The sequence below is a fragment of the Triticum dicoccoides genome, chromosome 6A (genome assembly GCF_002162155.2).
Source record: "Triticum dicoccoides isolate Atlit2015 ecotype Zavitan chromosome 6A, WEW_v2.0, whole genome shotgun sequence".
In the NCBI taxonomy this organism is placed as follows: Eukaryota; Viridiplantae; Streptophyta; class Magnoliopsida; order Poales; family Poaceae; genus Triticum; species Triticum dicoccoides.
In genome coordinates, this window is record NC_041390.1 from 394,466,031 (window position 1) to 394,485,276 (window position 19,246).

The 19,246-nt window shown below is 43.2% G+C and overlaps 1 long non-coding RNA gene across 4 annotated transcripts; it reads right to left on the bottom strand.

Moving 5' to 3' along the window:
* Positions 1-7,523: 7,523 nt before the first annotated feature.
* LOC119316992 lies at positions 7,524-17,141 on the bottom strand. Of its 4 annotated transcripts, none has more exons than XR_005153439.1 (5): positions 16,433-17,141; positions 15,725-15,970; positions 9,682-9,766; positions 9,401-9,525; positions 7,524-7,894 (listed from the first exon to the last, which is right to left on the bottom strand). It is a non-coding gene; the product is annotated as an uncharacterized LOC119316992 (long non-coding RNA). The 4 variants fall into 4 exon arrangements; XR_005153440.1 differs by having other exon boundaries at positions 9,682-9,756; positions 16,419-17,141; XR_005153438.1 differs by having other exon boundaries at positions 16,419-17,141.
* Between the last annotated feature and the right edge of the window lie 2,105 nt (positions 17,142-19,246).

A 19,246-nucleotide genomic window follows, 5' to 3' on the forward strand; every position in this document is an offset into this window, starting at 1 on the left:
CCAAGTTACAGATACGAGATTTGAGTCCGAGAGAGGTTTAGGGTTATCTGGCGCGCCGCCACCACGTCGTGCGATCCGTCGAGTTCGACAGGATTCGACGGCTCATCGTCCGTGTCCAGATCAAGTTCAGAGACTTGATTGTCCTCTACACCGAGATCGAGACGAATCCCACTGCACCGAGTTGACGTATTGGTGGGATTTATTCTGGCCGCCGCTGCTCCCGAGTCTCGAGGCAACAGAAGCGAAGCCGCAGCACCACACGTCAAATCCATCGAGGCGTCGTTGCTGCTGGTAGCTACATCCCCGAGTACTACTTCTAATACGTGGTGATTTATCAACTGGTTTCTACTAGTACTCCTGTTCCTGTCACGTGAAGGCTACAGGGATACTTTTTTTTCTTCATCAACTGCTATGTCCACTGGCCGTACTATCAGGTGCTATTTATCCTACGTTTTTGTCTGCTCCGCAAATTAATTCTGTCAAGAATTTTTTTCTACCGGCTTGTACTACTTTGTGCACAGTTTATCAACTCATGGCATCCATGAAGTATGATTTTCCGCTGCTGGATCATGACACAAGGTTTACCCTATGGCAAGTCAAGATGCGAGCGTTGTTGGCACAGGCCGATTATGATGAAGCACTGGATAGTTTTGGGAAGAACCGAAATCAAGATTGGACTGATGAGGAGAAAAGAATTGATTGTAAGGCTTTGTCACAAATTCAACTCCATTTGCATAATAATATTTTGCAGGAAGTTTTGAGCAAGAAAACTGCCGCCGCTCTATGGTTAAAGCTGGAAGGGATTTGCATGACTAAAGATCTCACCAGCAAGATGCATCTGAAGCAAAAATTATTCCTGCACAGGTTACCCGAGGGAGGTAATGTTTTGAATCATATTTTAGAATTTAAGGAGATTATATCTGATCTAGCTGCAATGGAGGTTAAGTATGAAGAGGAAGATACTGCTTTAATGTTACTTTGTTCACTGCCAAGTTCTTATACCAATTTTAGAGACACCATATTATATAGTCGTGATACTCTCACACTTAATGAAGTTTATGAAGCTTTGAACTCTAAGGAGAAGATGAAATTAATGGTGCCTCATGATGGTTCGAGTTCATCCCAAGCCGAGGGATTATCTGTTCGTGGCAGGACAAAGGAGAAGAACTCCAATAATGGAAACAGAGGCAAAAGTAAAAACGGCTACAGGGGCCGGTCGCAATCCAGAGACAAGAAATATTGCAGGTATTGCAAGAGAGACGGGCATGACATCTTAGAGTGTTTCAAGTTGCAGAATAAAGAAAAGAGGAAAGGTAACAAACCAGGTGAAAATTCTGCTAATGTTGCTCGTGATGATAGTTCCGATGATGCTCTTGTCGTTATTGCTGGATGTGCTGAGACCAATGATGAGTGGGTACTTGAACTGCATGTACTTTTCATATGTGCCCGCGTAGAGATTGGTTTAATACTTTTGATTCCACTACTTCTGCTGGTTCCGTTTTGGGTTTTGATAATTCACCATGCAAGATTGAAGGCATATGTTCTATTCGAATCAAGATGTTTGATGGCATAATCAGAACTTTGACTGATGTTTGGTATATTCCGAAGATGAAGAGAAATCTTATTTCTATGAGTGCCCTTGATGCAAAGGGATACAAGTATTCAGGTGGAGATAGTGTTTTGAAAGTCACCAAAGGTTCCCTTGTTGTGATGAAAGGTGACTTAAGTTCGACCAATGGTCTTTATTACCTTCGAGGTTCTACAGTTTCAGGTAACGCTACTCCAGTTGTTTCAAAGGATTCTGATTGTGATGCTGCTAACCTTTGGCATATGCGTCTTGGACATATGAGTGAACTTGGTTTAGCAGAGTTAAATAAGAGAGGTCTTCTTGATGGATATGAACCTGGTAAATTGAAATTTTGTGAGCATTGTATCTTCGGCAAACACAAGAGGGTGAAGTTCAACACTTCGGTTCATACAACTGAAGGTATTCTTGATTATGTTCATTCTGATTTATGGGGACCATCTCGCAGAAAGTCACTAGGTGGTGCTAGTTACATGCTGACTATAATTGATGATTATTCAAGAAAAGTATGGCCTTATTTCTTGAAGCATAAATATGAAGCATTCTCAGCTTTTAAGGAGTGAAAGATTATGATTGAGAGACAAACTGAAAAGAAGGTAAAAATACTTCGCACTGATAATGGTATGGAATTTTGTTCTAAGCAATTTAAGAATTATTGCAAGTCTGAAGGCATTGTCAGACATTACACTGTTCCTTATACTCCTCAACAAAACGGTGTTGCTGAGCGCATGAACAGGACCATTATTTCCAGAGCCCGTTGCATGTTGTCCAATGCAGGTTTGCATAGGCGTTTTTGGGCTGAGGCCGCTTCCACTGCTTGTTATCTCATTAACCGTTCACCATCTATTGCTCTTAATAAGAAAATTCCAATTGAGGTATAGTCTGGTTCACCTGCTGATTATTCACAGTTGAGAGTTTTTGGTTGCACTGCTTATGCTCATGTTGATAATGGAAAATTGGAGCCTAGGCCTGTTAAGTGCATCTTTCCTGGTTATAAGTCTAGTGTTAAAGGTTTTAAATTATGGAATCCTGAAACCCAGAAGGTTGTTATTAGCAGAAATGTTATCTTTAATGAATCTGCTATGTTACATGATGTTTCATCTACTAATGTTCCTGTTGAGAGTGAACAGCAGCCTCCTATTCAGCAGCCTACTGTTCAGGTGGAGCATGTTATTGATTCAGGTGATACATCTCGTAATGAAATTGTTGATGCACATGATGAACCCATCGTTAATGATGATCATGTCACTCCCACTCTAAATCAGCCTATTGTTCCACCCAGTTGGAATCTTGCACGTGACAGAGTTAGACGGGGTAGTAATAAACCTGACAGGTTAATTGAAGAGTGCAATATTGTTTCTTTTGCTTTATCTGTTGCAGAAGAAATTGAAGGTAATGTTGAGCCTTCTTCATATTCCGAGGCTATTATTTCTAGTGATAGTAATAAGTGGATGACCGCTATGCATGATGAGATGGAATCACTTGAAAAGAATGGCACTTGGGATTTAGTAAGATTACCTAGAGAGAAGAAACCTATTCGTTGCAAGTGGGTTTTCAAAAGGAAAGAAGGTGTTTCTCCTAGTGATGAGACAAGATATAAAGCAAGGTTAATTGCTAAAGGTTACAGTCAGATTCCAGGTATTGACTATAACGAAGTCTTTTCTCCTGTTGTGAAGCATAGCTCTATTCGCACTTTACTCAGTATTGTTGCCATGCATGATCTTGAGCTTGAACAATTGAATGTTAAAACTGCATTTTTACATGGAGAATTAGAAGAGGATATTTATATGGAACAACCTGAAGGTTTTGTTCTTCCTGGAAAAGAAAAGCTTGTCTGTAAGTTAAAGAAATCTCTTTATGGATTGAAGCAATCCCCTAGATAGTGGTATAAGAGATTTGACACCTTTATGCTCTCTCAAGGTTTCAAAAGGTCTAATTATGATAGTTGTGTTTATTTGAAAACTGTCAAAGGTTCAACTATTTATTTGCTCCTTTATATTGATGATATGCTTATTGCTGCAAAGAGTATGTCACAGATTAATGAACTAAAGAAGCAATTGAGTAATGAATTTGAGATGAAAGATTTGGGTGCAGCAAAGAAAATACTTGGCATGGAAATATCCAGAGATAGACCGTCTAGAAAAGTATATCTAAGTCAGAAGGGATATATTGATAAAGTTCTTCGTCGTTTTAATATGCATAATGCCAAGCCAGTAAGTACTCTGTTAGCTGCACACTTCAAATTATCATCAGCTTTATGTCCTAAGTCAGATGCCGATATTGAGTACATGTCTAGAGTTCCCTATTCAAGTGCAGTTGGTTCACTTATGTATGCCATGGTTTGTTCTCGTCCGGATTTATCATATGCATTGAGTGTTGTCAGTAGATACATGGCTAATCCTGGAAAGGAACATCGGAAAGTAGTTCAGTGGATTTTTCAGATACTTGCGAGGTACTTCTAATGCTTATTTATAGTTTGGGAAAACTAGAGATGGACTTGTTGGTTTTGTTGATTCTGATTTTGCTGGTGATTTGGATAAGAGAAGATCACTCACAGGTTATGTTTTCACCATTGGTGGTTGTGCTGTGAGTTGGAGAGCAACTTTGCAGTCTATTGTGGCTTGTTCCACTACTGATGTCGAGTATATGGCTATTTCTGAGGCATGCAAAGAAGCTATCTGGTTGAGAGGTTTGTACACTGAGCTTTGTGGAGACTCATCTTGCCCTACCGTATTTAGTGACAGTCAAAGTGCTATATATCTTACAAAGAATCCAATGTATCATGAGAGGACAAAGCACATTGATGTCAGATTTCATTATATTCGAGATGTTGTTGCTCAAGGCGATTTGAAGGTATGCAAGATAAGTACTCATGATAATCCAGCTGATATAATGACAAAGCCAGTTCCGACCAATAAGTTTGAGCTTTGCTCAGGCTTAGTTGGTATTTCTCACTAGTCCTATGGACTTTGACGCACAAGGTGTTTAAGCTGATTTGGATGGAGTTATTCACTTTCTTCGACTACTGGAGGGAATTTGGCTCAAGGTGAAGATTGTTAAATTGTGATCCAAATTCTAGTACCGTATTGGACTAGACGTAGTACATACGGTGTGGGCCTTTTGCGTTGGTACCGACGCATACAAGTACAACTCGTTTACTTGTCCTATAAGGACTCCTATGTGTTGCCCCTCATATATACCCCATGTAGTCGCACCTCAAACGGTCTGTTGTCTCGTGCTTGTAATACTCCTCCTTATAGTGATTGCGCCTTCGTGCGTCCGTGGTTTTCTCCCGCAAGGGTTTTCACGTAAAAATCTGTGTCTCTTTGTCTTGTTTATTTCTCGTTATTATCTAACAGACAGCATGGTCCACCTTTGACCGCCATGTGCAAGATTTGTGCTATCTTCTTCAATCTCACCGTGGTTCCATCGTACCAATTCAGGCAGTGGCCCGTTGCATGGCTGATCCCAATGTTGGACAAAGTTTCTACGGGAACGGTGTCACTGTTGTAAATGTTGTGCAAATTGATGTTGGTACCCTCCCATACATATGCAAGCCAATCTCCACTCGCACCGAGTCTAACCCGTGAAACAGTGGCCGGGGGGAGAATTAGGAAATGGACACGGAAGTAGTCTTTAGAATGCATTTACTACGTGATCAAACTCATCTTACATGCTCATCGGACAAAATACGGGTGCCCCTCAACGTCGGCATCTCAAGGGGGTGTCAACTTGCAACTACGGCCACGCCGCGCTGGAGAGACCCCCAAGGAAACATCCTCGTGCGTTGCATGGAACATCAAGATGCATTTGTATGAGTAGTTTATCTTGTGAGAGAGAAGGATGAACAAGGGAAGGCCTTATTTGCAAATGTGGAGAGGGTGTGCCAAACTACGGCCACGCCGCGCTGAAAATAATAATTGAGTTTGGGTCGGTGGCACACCCTGTGGCAAGATGCCCGTGTGGGCTTCTTCTATAACTAGCAAGATGCCCGTGCATTGCAGGGAACATCAAGATGCATTTTTTTACAAAACACCTGTTGTGATTGACCCTTGCAGGAGTAATCCTATGTGTAAAAACTAATGATATCTCGAGAATTTTATCAGGAAAATGGTACCTTTGGAACAAGTTTTTTCTACTACTGCTCCTTGCAGTGAGCGGTATGCAATGCATGTGTCAGCAGACATGACAGCTTGTCCATGGAAGTTGAACCACGGCGACCATCATGTTTATTGTTTCTACCACTGCCACACCCACACACGATTCCCACGACGCCGCTCCAACCCACGGCACGACATCCCTCGACGTGCGTCTCATCCCTCTCGACCCCACCGCTCCTCTGTCTTTGTGTGCATGACATGCGGGCTAGCTGAACTGCGGCGACCATCAACTTTCTACCACAGCCACACCCGATTGAATGCGGTTTGCCTGCTCTGATCCGTACTCCCGCACCATCGAATTTTCATCCAACGGCTGTGACACATTTCATCCCGGGCATCAATCCTCAGCTGGATTACTTCTGTACTACAGGTAATACCCGCCGGTGTGGCCATCTACGCCTCATAACACCTCGACTCCCAGCTGTGGCACCCTCGCCATGGCCATGCCACCACCGGCCGGTTCATCTCGAACGAGTGAGTTGCGAACCATGCCACCACCATGAGAATGACATGTGGGCCAGACGCATTTAAGGTCCGCATGTCATTGACTCATAGGCCGGTGCACTAAGCCACTGAGGCTCGGTCCCGTGGGCCCCGAGAGGGAAATGTAACTCCCGCGGCAGGCCTTGTGATGCTCCCGCAGTACGAGCTCATGCCAAACCCGGAATTTGTTTCTTACTTCTACCAACTACTCCCTCCGTTCCTAAATATAAGTCTTTCTAGACATTTTAAATGGCTACCACATACAAATATATGTATACACATTTTAAAGTGTAGATTCACTCATTTTGTTCCGTATATAGTCACTTGTTAAAATATCTAGAAAGACAAATATTTAGAAACGAAGCGAGTAGTAAGGTACACGTGCATTGCACGCATGAGATTTGGTAACCAAATTATGAATAAATAACGCACTATAGCATGTAAGCTTTGAGTCATATATGCATGATGTAGATGTTCATTTAATTCTTATAGTTCATGTAGTTCAAAATCAATTAGTTTTGTAAAAAAAACTATTTTAAGATTCATGAAATTGTGCATTATAAAGTATAAAGTAAAAATAAATAGTGACAATTCATTTTGAAAAAATAAGTTTGGGCAATTAAGATATCACTAGTCATCAACCTGTGCGTCCGCACGGGCTAAGTTTTATAACACACTAAATATGTAAGTATTGCAACTATATCCTATGTTGAACATTTGTTTTCAAAAATTATATTGAAAATTTCAAACATTGTTCATGGTCAACGATAGGACGAAATAGGTTTAGGTTCTTCGTTCTAAAACACATTTTGTTTTAGTTTGGATATGGATTTAGTGCTGAAGGTACAACTTGGGCCACTATTTTTATGTGTATATTAGTACTCCCTCTGTAAACTAATATAAGAGTGTTTAGATTACTACTTTAGTATTCTAAACGCTCTTATATTAGTTTACGAAGGTAGTAATACTTTATAAACTAAATGTTGTTTGAAGTTCTATTTTGACCTAGCAAATCAACACAACATTTGCTAATTATTAGTCAGAGATAACTAAAGTTTAAATACACACTTTAGTTCGTTGCAGCTAACCGGTATAAGGTTGATCTAAATTTTTTCTAATGATATGTACGCGAATAGACACATCTAACACAATATACATTAGTATGAATTTTTTCCATGACTTATGTCTTCAATAATATTTTATATCAAAGAATAGTTTTTTACTATAATTTAATTCCACAAAAATGAAATAAGCGAATGGATGTTGAAGAAGCTTTGTAGTTGCAGTACTCAATATCAAGTAAAACTGGACATCCTTGGTCACATCAACAGTAGTACACCTCAGAATCTATCACTCGTTAATTATAAGCACTACAAAGTATAATAGTAAGACCGCTTCAAAAAAAGTATAATAATAAGACCGGTTCAAAAAAAGGTATGTTAGTAAGACATATGACAGATAGTTGAGACGTACCATTATACTGTAGGTTGTTCTACATCTATACTACTTTTTTTATGACATGTAACTCAGGTGAGATAGACTAAGATCGCCACTCCCAATCATGTGTAAGCTGCAGCCCTTGACAATTTCTTCCGACCAAGTAACTTGATCTGTTGTGGCTTTGGTTCTCAGGCAGCAAGTAGATTTTTTCCTTGCGACGAATGAACTGGTTTGTAAAAAAAAATAGAACTCCGTTACTGAATATTAGCTTAATGCAGAAGAGTATAAATTCTGGTACTCTTATTGAAATCACCCTACTAATGTGGTAGCACATGAAGTACCTATCACATATTTATCAGCATCATGGTTATAAAAGCTTTTGTGCAAAACGATAAAGTAGTAAGCTAGAGGAGTGAATTGTTAGTTCCACATAGGAAATAGAAACATACTCCTCTTTCTCAAACAAACTTCCCGTCTGTGTACATAACAGTAGCATGGAGTGGGAACTGCTATTGCATGGTTAGAAGGCGCTGTACTAAGCATGTTGCATACCACATGCTAAGTTTGTGGTTAGTCGATCCATCAGTTAGCTGTACGAAAAATAGGGAAAGAAAAGGCATACAGAATGATTGTTTCTAGTAGAAATTGTACTGCAAATATTGTACCCTAAGCACAATGAACTTTACAAAAAGAAACCTTACATTGCTCGGAACATATCTATAGTAACAGGAAAAAAACGCCTAGAAGACAAAGATGTATGCACCTAGATGACGGCCCTATGTGTCGCCTTATACCTGATGTGAATTGCAGTTACATAATTTTGCTAGCCAGCTCATAAATGTTGAAGAAAAATCTTTACAGTAAGAAAACTTCAAAAGGAACTTCCATGGTATGACAAATGATAGCACTCATTTCTTTACAATGAATGACTTTCCTGCACAAATTGTACTCCTTGAATAAGAAAATTAAGGCAAGATCCATGTTATGTTAATTACCACATGTGTCACCCTCTATATATGGTACTTTAGCTATTCCTCTGAATTTACTGAAAATTCTCTCACCCTCAAGATCTTTTATTAAAAAATCAACATTTCTCGTGATTTAAAGTTCGTTTTGCATAAGTGTTAAAATACAGTGATTTTCCGGCAAACTAATGAAATCAATAGTCTGTTTTCCTTTTATTAACAACAACTGTTTGCTCGTATGGAGCAAAGGCATTACTGAACTAATTTTATTTTTGTACTTGACTATAGACTAACAAATGTAAAGAGGATGGCATACAATAGGAAGTATTTTTTGTGCAGAAAAATACATGGTATTTAAGCTAACCTTCATTGAACCTGATCAATCATATATTTGTCTAATATAGTTTCTTTTACATGTACAAATGAAATCAACAGTTGGAAAGTAGGGGGTTTTATTTTTCTCAAATGAGAACATATTAGGTCTTCCCTGCATTTCCCCACAGTACTATTTTTAGGCTCTCCTGGTCATTTAAATCTATATCAAATATCAGAATAGCTTGAGCCATTCGTACACCATGGCTTTGCCTGCTCAGCAATATGAACTAATGATTACCTACCTAAAACAAAATATGATGGCTGAGCCAATAAGGTTCTCCTCATAGCTTAACATCTTTAGTTAAAAATCTGAACCTTTTGGATTATCATGTAAAGTGTGGGTATCCCTGTTCTTAAGTACTGACTAATCATATGAATCAATGTTCACATACCTCTAAAAGAAAATGAACAAACTGTATGTTGTCTTATAATCCCCCGGCGTTGTGATTGCAAGAACACATAGAGAGCTCCAGCTCAAAGTTCACCTCCCCAATCCCCATTCGTCTCTGGAACTCAACTGCTAGAAAAAGGAAACAAAATTGTACGTATACATAGATTTTCTCAGTTCTATCCAATTTCAATAAAATGCTTCAGGAAGTTTGCATGAACCACATGCAACTAAACAACAAAAAATAGGGCATCTTCATCCAATGGAGGGAACCAAATCGATTACCTCCAGATAATTTGTCAAGGTGGATGTCGTGACTGTGAAGAAGTGGACTCCCAGGGTGAGGTCGATGGCCTGATACTGTTCAGTCCTCATATGCCACAAAAAACAAATATTTAGCAACAACAGTAAGGAAAGGGGAGCAATGTTCTGCTAGAGCACTGCTTAGAAGCATCTGAAGAAATATTAATATTGCGAAACTAATACAAACATACAACATGCATTCCTGTACACATACAGACTATCTGCAAGCAATTTTTTGCATCATCTTGCAGATTTACCCATACACACAGTTAGCAAAAAAATCATGTAATAGGGTAGGCAACAAAAAGTAATGTAGATGCACTCTTAATCTTCACTAAAGCACTATTTAGAACCATCTGAACAAATATCAATGTTGCAAAATTGATATAAACATACAACATGCATATCTGTACACATACAGTACACACATGTTATCTGCAAGCAAATTTTTGCATCATCTTGCAGATTCACCCATACGCACAGTAGCATAAAAATCAAGTAATAGGATTGTAGGTAACAGAAAGTACTTTAGATGTACTTTCACTCTTCACTGAAGTTTTCAGGTTTGGCCAGCTCGAGCCATATAACTGAAGCAACAGAGAGGAATTTTCTCGCTGTTAGGCTTCTCAGATTCAATCTGAATAGAAGAGAAGCTTTAATAATGAATCATAACACTAACATTACTTTTAGAGGTATGGCATACATGAACTTTGTGGACCTAGAGTCGAGAATATGCAGAGTTCGCGGCAAGGTCAATGATGTAATAGTCTTAATATATAACCGAGGTAGTTCGAATCCACATTACTTTCTACTTGTCTCCATACATTTCCTTTTCAGATTATAACATAGTTTTATTCTTGATAATTTATACACAAATAAGCTAACTAAATTTTCACATATAATCTACGGCAATGTAACCTTTTTTGAGGCAAGACCAAATACTTCTACATTGATTAGAGGGAAAAGGCCCCACTGTCTATTAAAGCCCTAAAGTCTTTTGAAAATTAGGTATGGCTCTGCAACTAATCTAGGTTCACAAATCAGTTCTATCAAACTGACTTGGTACGTAGTAATCCTGATATACCCAGCAGCTTGGCTTGGAGCGCGCTGAGGCTGCCATGGCCGCCTTTGGGCCGGTGGTCGTGTCACCTGAGTTCCACAGGGACCTCCATCCTCCCCTTCCAGAAATGCTGCCCTAGCTGCCGACCAGTTCCTTGACCTCGCGATCTCCTCCTCTGATGATGATATCCCACTGGCCCGTGTTGGCATAGCCCCACCTGTGGTCCTCAACTCCATCCTGCACCACCTACACACCACCTCCCCTCCAGTACCTGTGCCAACGCCTCTGGAGCCTGTCCAGAATGCTGAGATGCTCATTGCTTCCTCCCCATCCTGTCCGGTGTCTTCTGTGCCGTTCACCTCCATCACCGCCGCTTTTGAGGCCCTTGCCGAACAGCATGCTCCGCAATTGGCCTCTCCCCTGGTTGCCTCTCCTCCTCCAGGAGCGCCTTCTACCTCTCCTACGCTGCGCACCTACTCGCGCCGCCCCCGCTCCGGCATCGCGTCGGCGCCGGAGAACGTCGCCGTGTCTCTCCTCCCCGAACCCGCTCCTGCGGTTCATGAGGCGGTGGCTAAGAAGAGGCGCGGCAAAGCCAAGCGCGCCAAGGACATGCTGCATGTCCGGCGCAGTGCCCGTCTCGCCTTGGCTAAGCCGCACGCTAAGGAGTCCATGGCTGACAAGGCTTCCCGGGCCAAGGCCAAACGCCTGACGATGCAGTTCGCTCCGCTCGTCTCGCTGATGACGACTCTGAGCCTGGCTCGCCACTGGCGCATGCTGCTGTGGCCAAGGAGTGTGGCTCCTCTGCTGACGAGATCGACCTCGTCGCCAAGTCTGTTGGTGGTGCTGCCAAGTGATCCCATGTTTAGCATCTTTCTGGTGCCGCTGGTGGCTGCCATGTGTCCGTTTGGTCCTAGTTTATCAGGTCGTTAATGCTACTACTTATCTGCGTCTGTTATCTCTGTGTCTGTAAGCGTGTCCGTCGGTTTAGTGACTCCTGGTGTCTGTGTTAGTTTTTAATATGCCTGCAACAATTATGTATCTCTGCTCCTGGAATGTTAGGGGCCTGGGTGATGCGGACAAATGCAATGATGTTCTATCTGAACTTCTCTCTATCAAAGCTAATCTGTTGTTACTCCAGGAAACTAAGCTTGCCACGCCCTCTGTCCCAAAAGTCAGGTCCTTCCTGCCAATCTTCCTCGATTTCTATGCCACTTCACCTGCTACGGGCACCGCTGGGTGCTTGCTCTCTGCTGCCAACACCAGCTCCCTTCACATCACAAACCACTCGAACCATGGTTTCTGCTCCACTCTCACCTTCACATCTCTCACACTCCCTTCCCCCTTTTGCGTTACTAACGTTTATGGCCCGACAAACAGATCGGAAAAACCTATCTTCCTCGCTGAGTTAAAAGCCATAGCTCCCCCTGAGAACACCCCGTGGCTAGTTGTAGGCGATTTCAATCTGATCCGCTTCCCCCACGAGAAAAACAATGACAACTTTCACCAATGAGAATCCCGCATTTTCAATGACACTGCTTGATGAACTAGCTCTCCTCGAGCTGCCTCTACTGGATCGGCAGTTTACTTGGTCCAACAATAGAGAAGCCCCTGTCCTCGAACGACTCGACCGCGCCTTCTTTAATTTAGCTTGGAATCATGCCTTCCCCAACACCTCCTTAACTTCGCTCACTCGCGCCATCTCCGATCATGTGCCACTAATCATCTCAATCTCTACGTCGGTACCTTGTTCCCGCCTTTTTCGGTTCGAACAATGCTGGGCCTATAATCCGGCCTGCAAACGCCTGATCGCCCAAATCTGCCAACACCCTGCCCCGACCCACCTCTCCCCCTCAGTCCGTTTGGCCAGCACCCTTCAAACCTGCCGGTCCCGCCTCAAGCAGTGGACCAAAACCTTGCTGCCTGCCCATACCAGAGAACTGCGCTGCAAACGCGTTATTACTCTGCTCGACTTGAAAGAAGAATCGAGGCCTCTCACCCCCTCCGAACTTCAATTACATGTAGTTGTTAAAGCCACGCTGCAAAGAGCCACCAGCGGTTGTATGCTTGCTCTTCGACAACGATCCAAAATCAAACGCGCCATCTAGGGTGACGAAAACACAAAATTCTTCCATGTCTCAACCTCTCAACGCTTTCGGAAAAACCAAATCCCCGTCCTGCGGCACCTTGGATGCGACTTCTTCTCCCATGACCAGAAAGCCAAAATCCTAAAAGATTACTACCAAGAGCTACTTGGCACTCCGGCCGCTACTCACTGGAATTTCAACTTACAAGATATCTATCCCACCCAAATCCCACAACTGAGGCATCTCAAGGCCCCTTTTTTGATGACGAGATCAAGCTAGCTTTCTTGCACATGAACCGTAATGCAAGCCTTGGACCGGACGGCTTCGGTCCCAGTTTCTACCGCTCTTTCTGGCCAAATATTAAACACCTCATCATCCCCTTCTTCCACGAGTTCGCATACTCCTCCCAAACCGAATGTTTTAATCGCTCCGTTGTCATCTTACTCCCTAAAAAAGAGGGTGCCGCGCCTTTAGACCCATTGCCCTGCAAAACTGCCCTATCAAAGGGATTGCCAAGCTTCTCACCAACCGGCTAAAAACTTACATCCCCATGCTTGTTCACGGTGACCAAACATGCTTCATTACTGGTCGATGTATCGCCGAAAACTTCATCTACGCAGCCGACTCGTTGAATTGCTGCCACAAATGCAAAGCTGACACCATGGTCCTTAAACTTGACTTCAGAAAGGCTTTTGACTCAATCTCCTGGACCTCCTTAATTAAAATTCTTCGACACCGTGGCTTCCCAACCCGCTTCTGTAATTGGGTTGACGACCTACTAACCTCCGGAAAAACTGCTATCTCTCTAAACGGTATCCCTGGTAGCTGGATACAATGCAGGAATGGCCTGCGGCAAGGTGACCCCATCTCACCCTACCTTTTCATCATAGTAGCTGACGTTCTCCAGCAGATGATCCTAAAATCAGCCGCTACTGACGAAAGTGTCCTTCATCATCCTGTCTACCCGGACCTTCCCCCGACCGTGCTTCAGTACGCAGATGACACGCTAATCATTGCCCACGCCTCAGTTGCGGCCGCACAAGCTCTTAAGAAAATCCTCGATGACTTCGCTTCGGCAACGGGCCTATGCATCAATTTTTCCAAGACAACGCTTGTACCTATGAATGTCGACCCCACCGTCTCTGATCTAATCGCCCAATCTCTGGGATGTGCGACCGCCAGCTTTCCTCAAACATACCTAGGTCTTCCTCTCTCATCGCACAAACTACCACCCTTGGCCTTTCAGCCAATCATCTCTTCCTGCAGAAGTGTTCTACCTGGCTGGTGTGCAAAACTGCTTAACCGTGTAGGTCGCCTCGTTCTCATTTCCTCGGTCCTTGACTCCCTGGCTACGTACTTTATGTCCGTCTTGAAGCTGCCAAAAAAAGTTATTAAATTGTTAGACTCCATTCGTAGAGCCTTCTTCTGGGCTGTATAGGAAATGTGCACCGGCTCCAGATGTTTAATTGCTTGGAAAAACATTTGCAAACCTAAAGTATTCGGTGGTCTAGGCATCAAAAATCTTGCTTTCCAGAATGATTGTCTGCTTATGAAGTTTGCTTTTAAATACCTTCACCACAACAACAGTTCCACCCCGATACCTTGGATCTCCTGGCTAGAAAAACAGCACCTTTGTAGCCTACCTCATGTAGCCACATGTTCAAACCCCTCCTTTCTAACAAAAATCATACAATCACAGTTTCCCAAACTGCTATCCATCACATTTGTGCTCACAAACAACGGTCAAAAGACTTTTTTCTGGCTTGACTCCTGGCTTCAGGCCACCCCACTCGCAACTACCTTCCCAAGCCTCTACTCTCACTCCACAAATACCCACATCCCTGTGGTGCACATCATGCAGTATGGGGTGCAGGCAAACCTGGTGAACAGGCTAACCACGGCCGCCACGCGCGAGCTTGCTGCTCTCTCTTTGTTGTTGCAGGACTTCCAGCTGGCCGATGCTCTGGATGAATGGTTTCTGATCCATGGCACGGGCTTCTCCTCCAAGAAAGCCTATGGACTTCTGCTCCACGAAGAGGTCGACGATGATCATGCCCCTCTGATTTGGAGATCTAGGGTCCCCCACAAGCTCAAAATCTTCGCCTGGCTGCTGTTCAGAGGGCGTCTCAACACCAGGTGCAACCTGTTCCACAAAAAGATCTCCCCCGACGCCGTATGTCCACGATGTGGCGGCCCCTCCGAGGATACCTACCACCTGTTCCTCGGCTGTCCGCATGCAACTCGGACTTGGGAAAGGTTGGGATTAAACCCCACCACGAGGTTTCAAGACCTTTGGCTGCTCCAAACTCCTGACGCCCTGGATGGTCGTGTGTGGCCTGAAGTTCTTCTTATGATCTTGTGGAAAATTGGGACTCTAGAAACGTTGTTGTCTTCCGAAATGAAGTTCACTCTCCCCTAGTCACTGGTAGGAACATCTGTAACGATTTTGAGGTCTGCCTGAACAGATTCCGCGACCCGACTGACAAGGCAGCGGCCAACTCCTGGCTGCTATTCCTTACCTCATGGCTCGCCATGACCCTGTAATCTTGTTTTGGCCCTTGCTGGCCTTTGAGTAATATACATACAGGTGGGGATCCTCTCCCCCCCGGTGATTCCTCAAAAAAGTATATAAAACGTATGGATTAGTAGCAGGTTGGCATATATGCTTTCGAAGAGGTTGGAAATGGCATGTGCAAAGAATATAGTGAACGCTTTACTAAATAGTTGTACAACACACATTACATGCATGCATAGCCAACATAATTAACAGCAGCATTCTGGTCTAGACTTCGGAGATGTGCAAGCATAGAAAGAAAACATAGATATGTATGTTATACATTTGAACAAATATCATACTGGATCATGGTGGCATGCGAGTTACCTGTATGGATATTGATTAAGCACAACAATCAACAAAGCAAGAGTCATCCGCAGATAAACTGCTAGCTATGTATCTTTGCCTTTTGGGGAAAAAATTATTTGCCTGACGCATCAGCGAGAAATTGCTTCACTTGGGACAACACGGGAGCACATCCAATTGGTATCAACATCCACGATCCCAATGATGTGAAGTGTAACTATAGCATTTGGAAGAAAAATCTCCTTCTCTTTATATTGGCTGCAAGTCCTACAACCACATTAGATAAATCAATTGAGAAGAAAGATCAATTTCCAGTAATAAGACTTGAGCCGATGTAAAGTAGTAATCTGCATGGCCCCTCTTTTTGTTCTAAAACATGAATTAGATGAACGTATTCGATTGGTAAAGAGGAGAAATTAGTTGAGAACCACTGAAAGTGGCTGGGCACTGGGAGGGCTAAGAAGATAGAGAGATCAGGGCCAATGCTGGGGCACACATTGAATTTTGCCTTATATTTCATATTCAGACAGATGCATCTCGATCTGATTTCGATCCCCAGAATTACTTTTAGTCGCCCTTCGTGGCCACCTATGAATACACACTGCAATGCATCTCGAACACATCGAGGCATGTATGTGAAGTGCTTTCTACAGTAGGGTCAGACTATTAAAACCATCAAGAACCTTATACCAAGTAAAGAGTAATCATCAAATACCAAGTAAAGAGTACCACTGAGAATCATCCCTGGCTTTTCTTCCCAACTTGCAGCTTTTATCTCCCCTGTTTGGGTATCTAGGCAGACCCAAAATAGTACAACTTGGAATTCAGCGAGCTGCATTGCATCCTTCAACCAAGGAACAGCCGTTGTCGTCCCATGTACATACTGGAAACGGCCACCAATCCACCTTCTTCCTGACAATCAGAACAGAGTGGAGATATATATCAAAACAAAGAGGAACAAAGTGGAGATATAAAGGGCGATACACATGAAGGCTGACTTATCTGATTGGAGATTCACGATGATGTCGGTGGAACTCGGTGTGGTTAAGATTTGGCGACGGAGAATGCTGGCTAGTGTGACCTGAAGTCGAAGTGCAGCTGTAGGAGTCGAAGTCGAGGTCGGCCAGTGGGAGAGGAGAGCCCCTCCGCTTGTCAGAGGAGCCACGCCGCTATGGTTGGCTGGTCGGAGGAGCGGCGGCATGCCTCGCCTCCGCACGCCAGTGTGAGCCGGTTCCCTACGCGAGGAACTCCGAGTTGGAGAGGATCTTTGGGAGAGCTGAGACCTCGGAGGTGCGAAGAGCCGGCGAGTACGTGACGGTGGTGAGATACGGCCTTTCGGGGAGGCGAAGAGCGTCGGGGAGCCGGCGGCCGGGACTCCATTGTGGGCTGGCGGCGGAGGCGTACGATGTCTGCTGCTAGGGGACATTTTTAGGGTCGCTGCAAGCAGATGGGATAAAGAATGGGCCTGACAGCCTGTTTGGTAAATAGTTAGGCAGGGGAATTGGAGTTTGCATAAAGGTTTTTATGAAGGGATTAGTCATAAAAAATAGATATTTACTCTTATTTTTTTGTTTGGCATATGGTGAGAATTAATGTGGAATAAACTCTGCTCACGAATTAACAGGATACCCCTAGAAAGAAATAGATAGGAATTAGCTTCCTCAACTTCCCTTCCCTTTCCCAAAACTCTCATTTCCCCTAATTAAACAATGCACTTTTAATCTTGTCACCCCTCAACTTTCCTATCTTATTTCTCCCGAACCAAACATACCGTGAGAGAAGAGGAAGATTAGCACGGATGGTAAACAAAACAAATCATTTTTTCCACTTGCCCGTGGCATAGTGCGCAATTTGTGTCAAACTCTGAGGCCAAATTTCACATGCCCTTTTTTGGCTTTGTGTTGTACTCGGATTAATCTACACCACCGTAATAACTCGGTCCTACCAGATGTACAGTTCTTAATTACTAATTAACGTGGTAATTTTTATGGAGTTTGTAATTAGTATAGGTATAGAAGATAGATAGATAGATAGATAGATAGATGGATATAGATTAGTTTTTACACATGGGATTACTCCTGTATGGGTCAATCACAACAGGTGTTTCGTAAAAAATGCATCTTGATGTTCCGTGCAATGCACGGGCATCTTGCTAGTCTCTACTCTTATAAAACTGAGTTGGTGATGATGGTGTGCCTTCCATCCTGCAATATGGATCGTCCGATCTATATCTGACGGATAGAAAGCAAACTATGACAATTTTGCAAAAAGATACCCGCACCCCTCTCCACATTTGTAGATAAGGACTTCCCTCATTCATCTTCGTCTCCCACGAGATAAACAGCTCGTATAAATGCATCTTGATGTTCCATACAACGCATGGGCCTCTTGCTAGTTATTATTATCTCTACTCTTATAAAAAGAAGAGTTAGTGATGATGGTGTGCCTGTCATCCTGCAATATAGGCCGTCTGATCTATATCTGACGGATAGGAAGGAAACTATGACAATTGACCCGCACTCCTCTCCACATTTGCAGATAAGGCCTTCCCTCGTTCATCCTTTTCTCCCAGAAGATAAACTACTCATACAAATGCATCTTGATTCGTTCAACGCACGGGCATCTTGCTAGTTATTATTATATATAAAAACGGAGTTGGTGATAAAGGTGTGCCTGCCATCCTGCAATATAGGTCGTCTGATTTATATCTGATGGATAGGAAGGAAACTATGGCAATTTTGCAAAAGGATACCCACACCCATCTCCACATTTGCAAATAAGGTCTTCCCTCATTCATCCTTTTCTCTCACAAGATAAACTACTCATAGAAATGCATCTTGATGTTCTGTGCAACGCATGGGCATCTTACTAGTAGGGGTATAGATGTGCCGGCCCGTGCGTTGCAATGGATCCAAAGTATATCTATTTAGTGGAGTGCACTCTAAACACATTATCTATTTATTTTTCTCTAACCTTTCGTACCCATGCAACCGAGCCACATAAGCTTCATGGGTGCCCCTCACATCATACTATTCATACTACATTGACTGAAAAAAAAGATAAATCACATAAAACAAGATCTTCCCATTTTTTGTTCCTACGATGCTGTGTCGTGCACGTACCTAGTTGTATAGTGGTAGTACTAGTTGTAGTACAAACTTCATACTAGTAGGAGTAGTAGTACAGAATGCACCTACTCTATCAACGAGCCCCATCAGACACCAAATTTCTTGGCTTCCGTGCTACAGCTAGATCTTCCCCTCGCTTCTGTTCTCCAACCCGGCGGCGGGGGGGGGGTGCGGTTTGCCAATAGTCGGTTTGCTCAACGGCGGTCCCACATGAAAGTGAAAATGCTAGGCAACACGCCTTCCCTAGCTATGTGGCGTGTCGGACGGGTCGTCGAGTACTCCCGATTCCCGGGACGTGTGGGCGTGCGATGCGAACGCGGCAGGCCTTTTCCTTTTACTAGCAATGTGCATGTGCGTTGCGATGGATCCAAAGTGTAGAATAGTAGTACTTGTTCACAAACTTGAAAGAAATCAC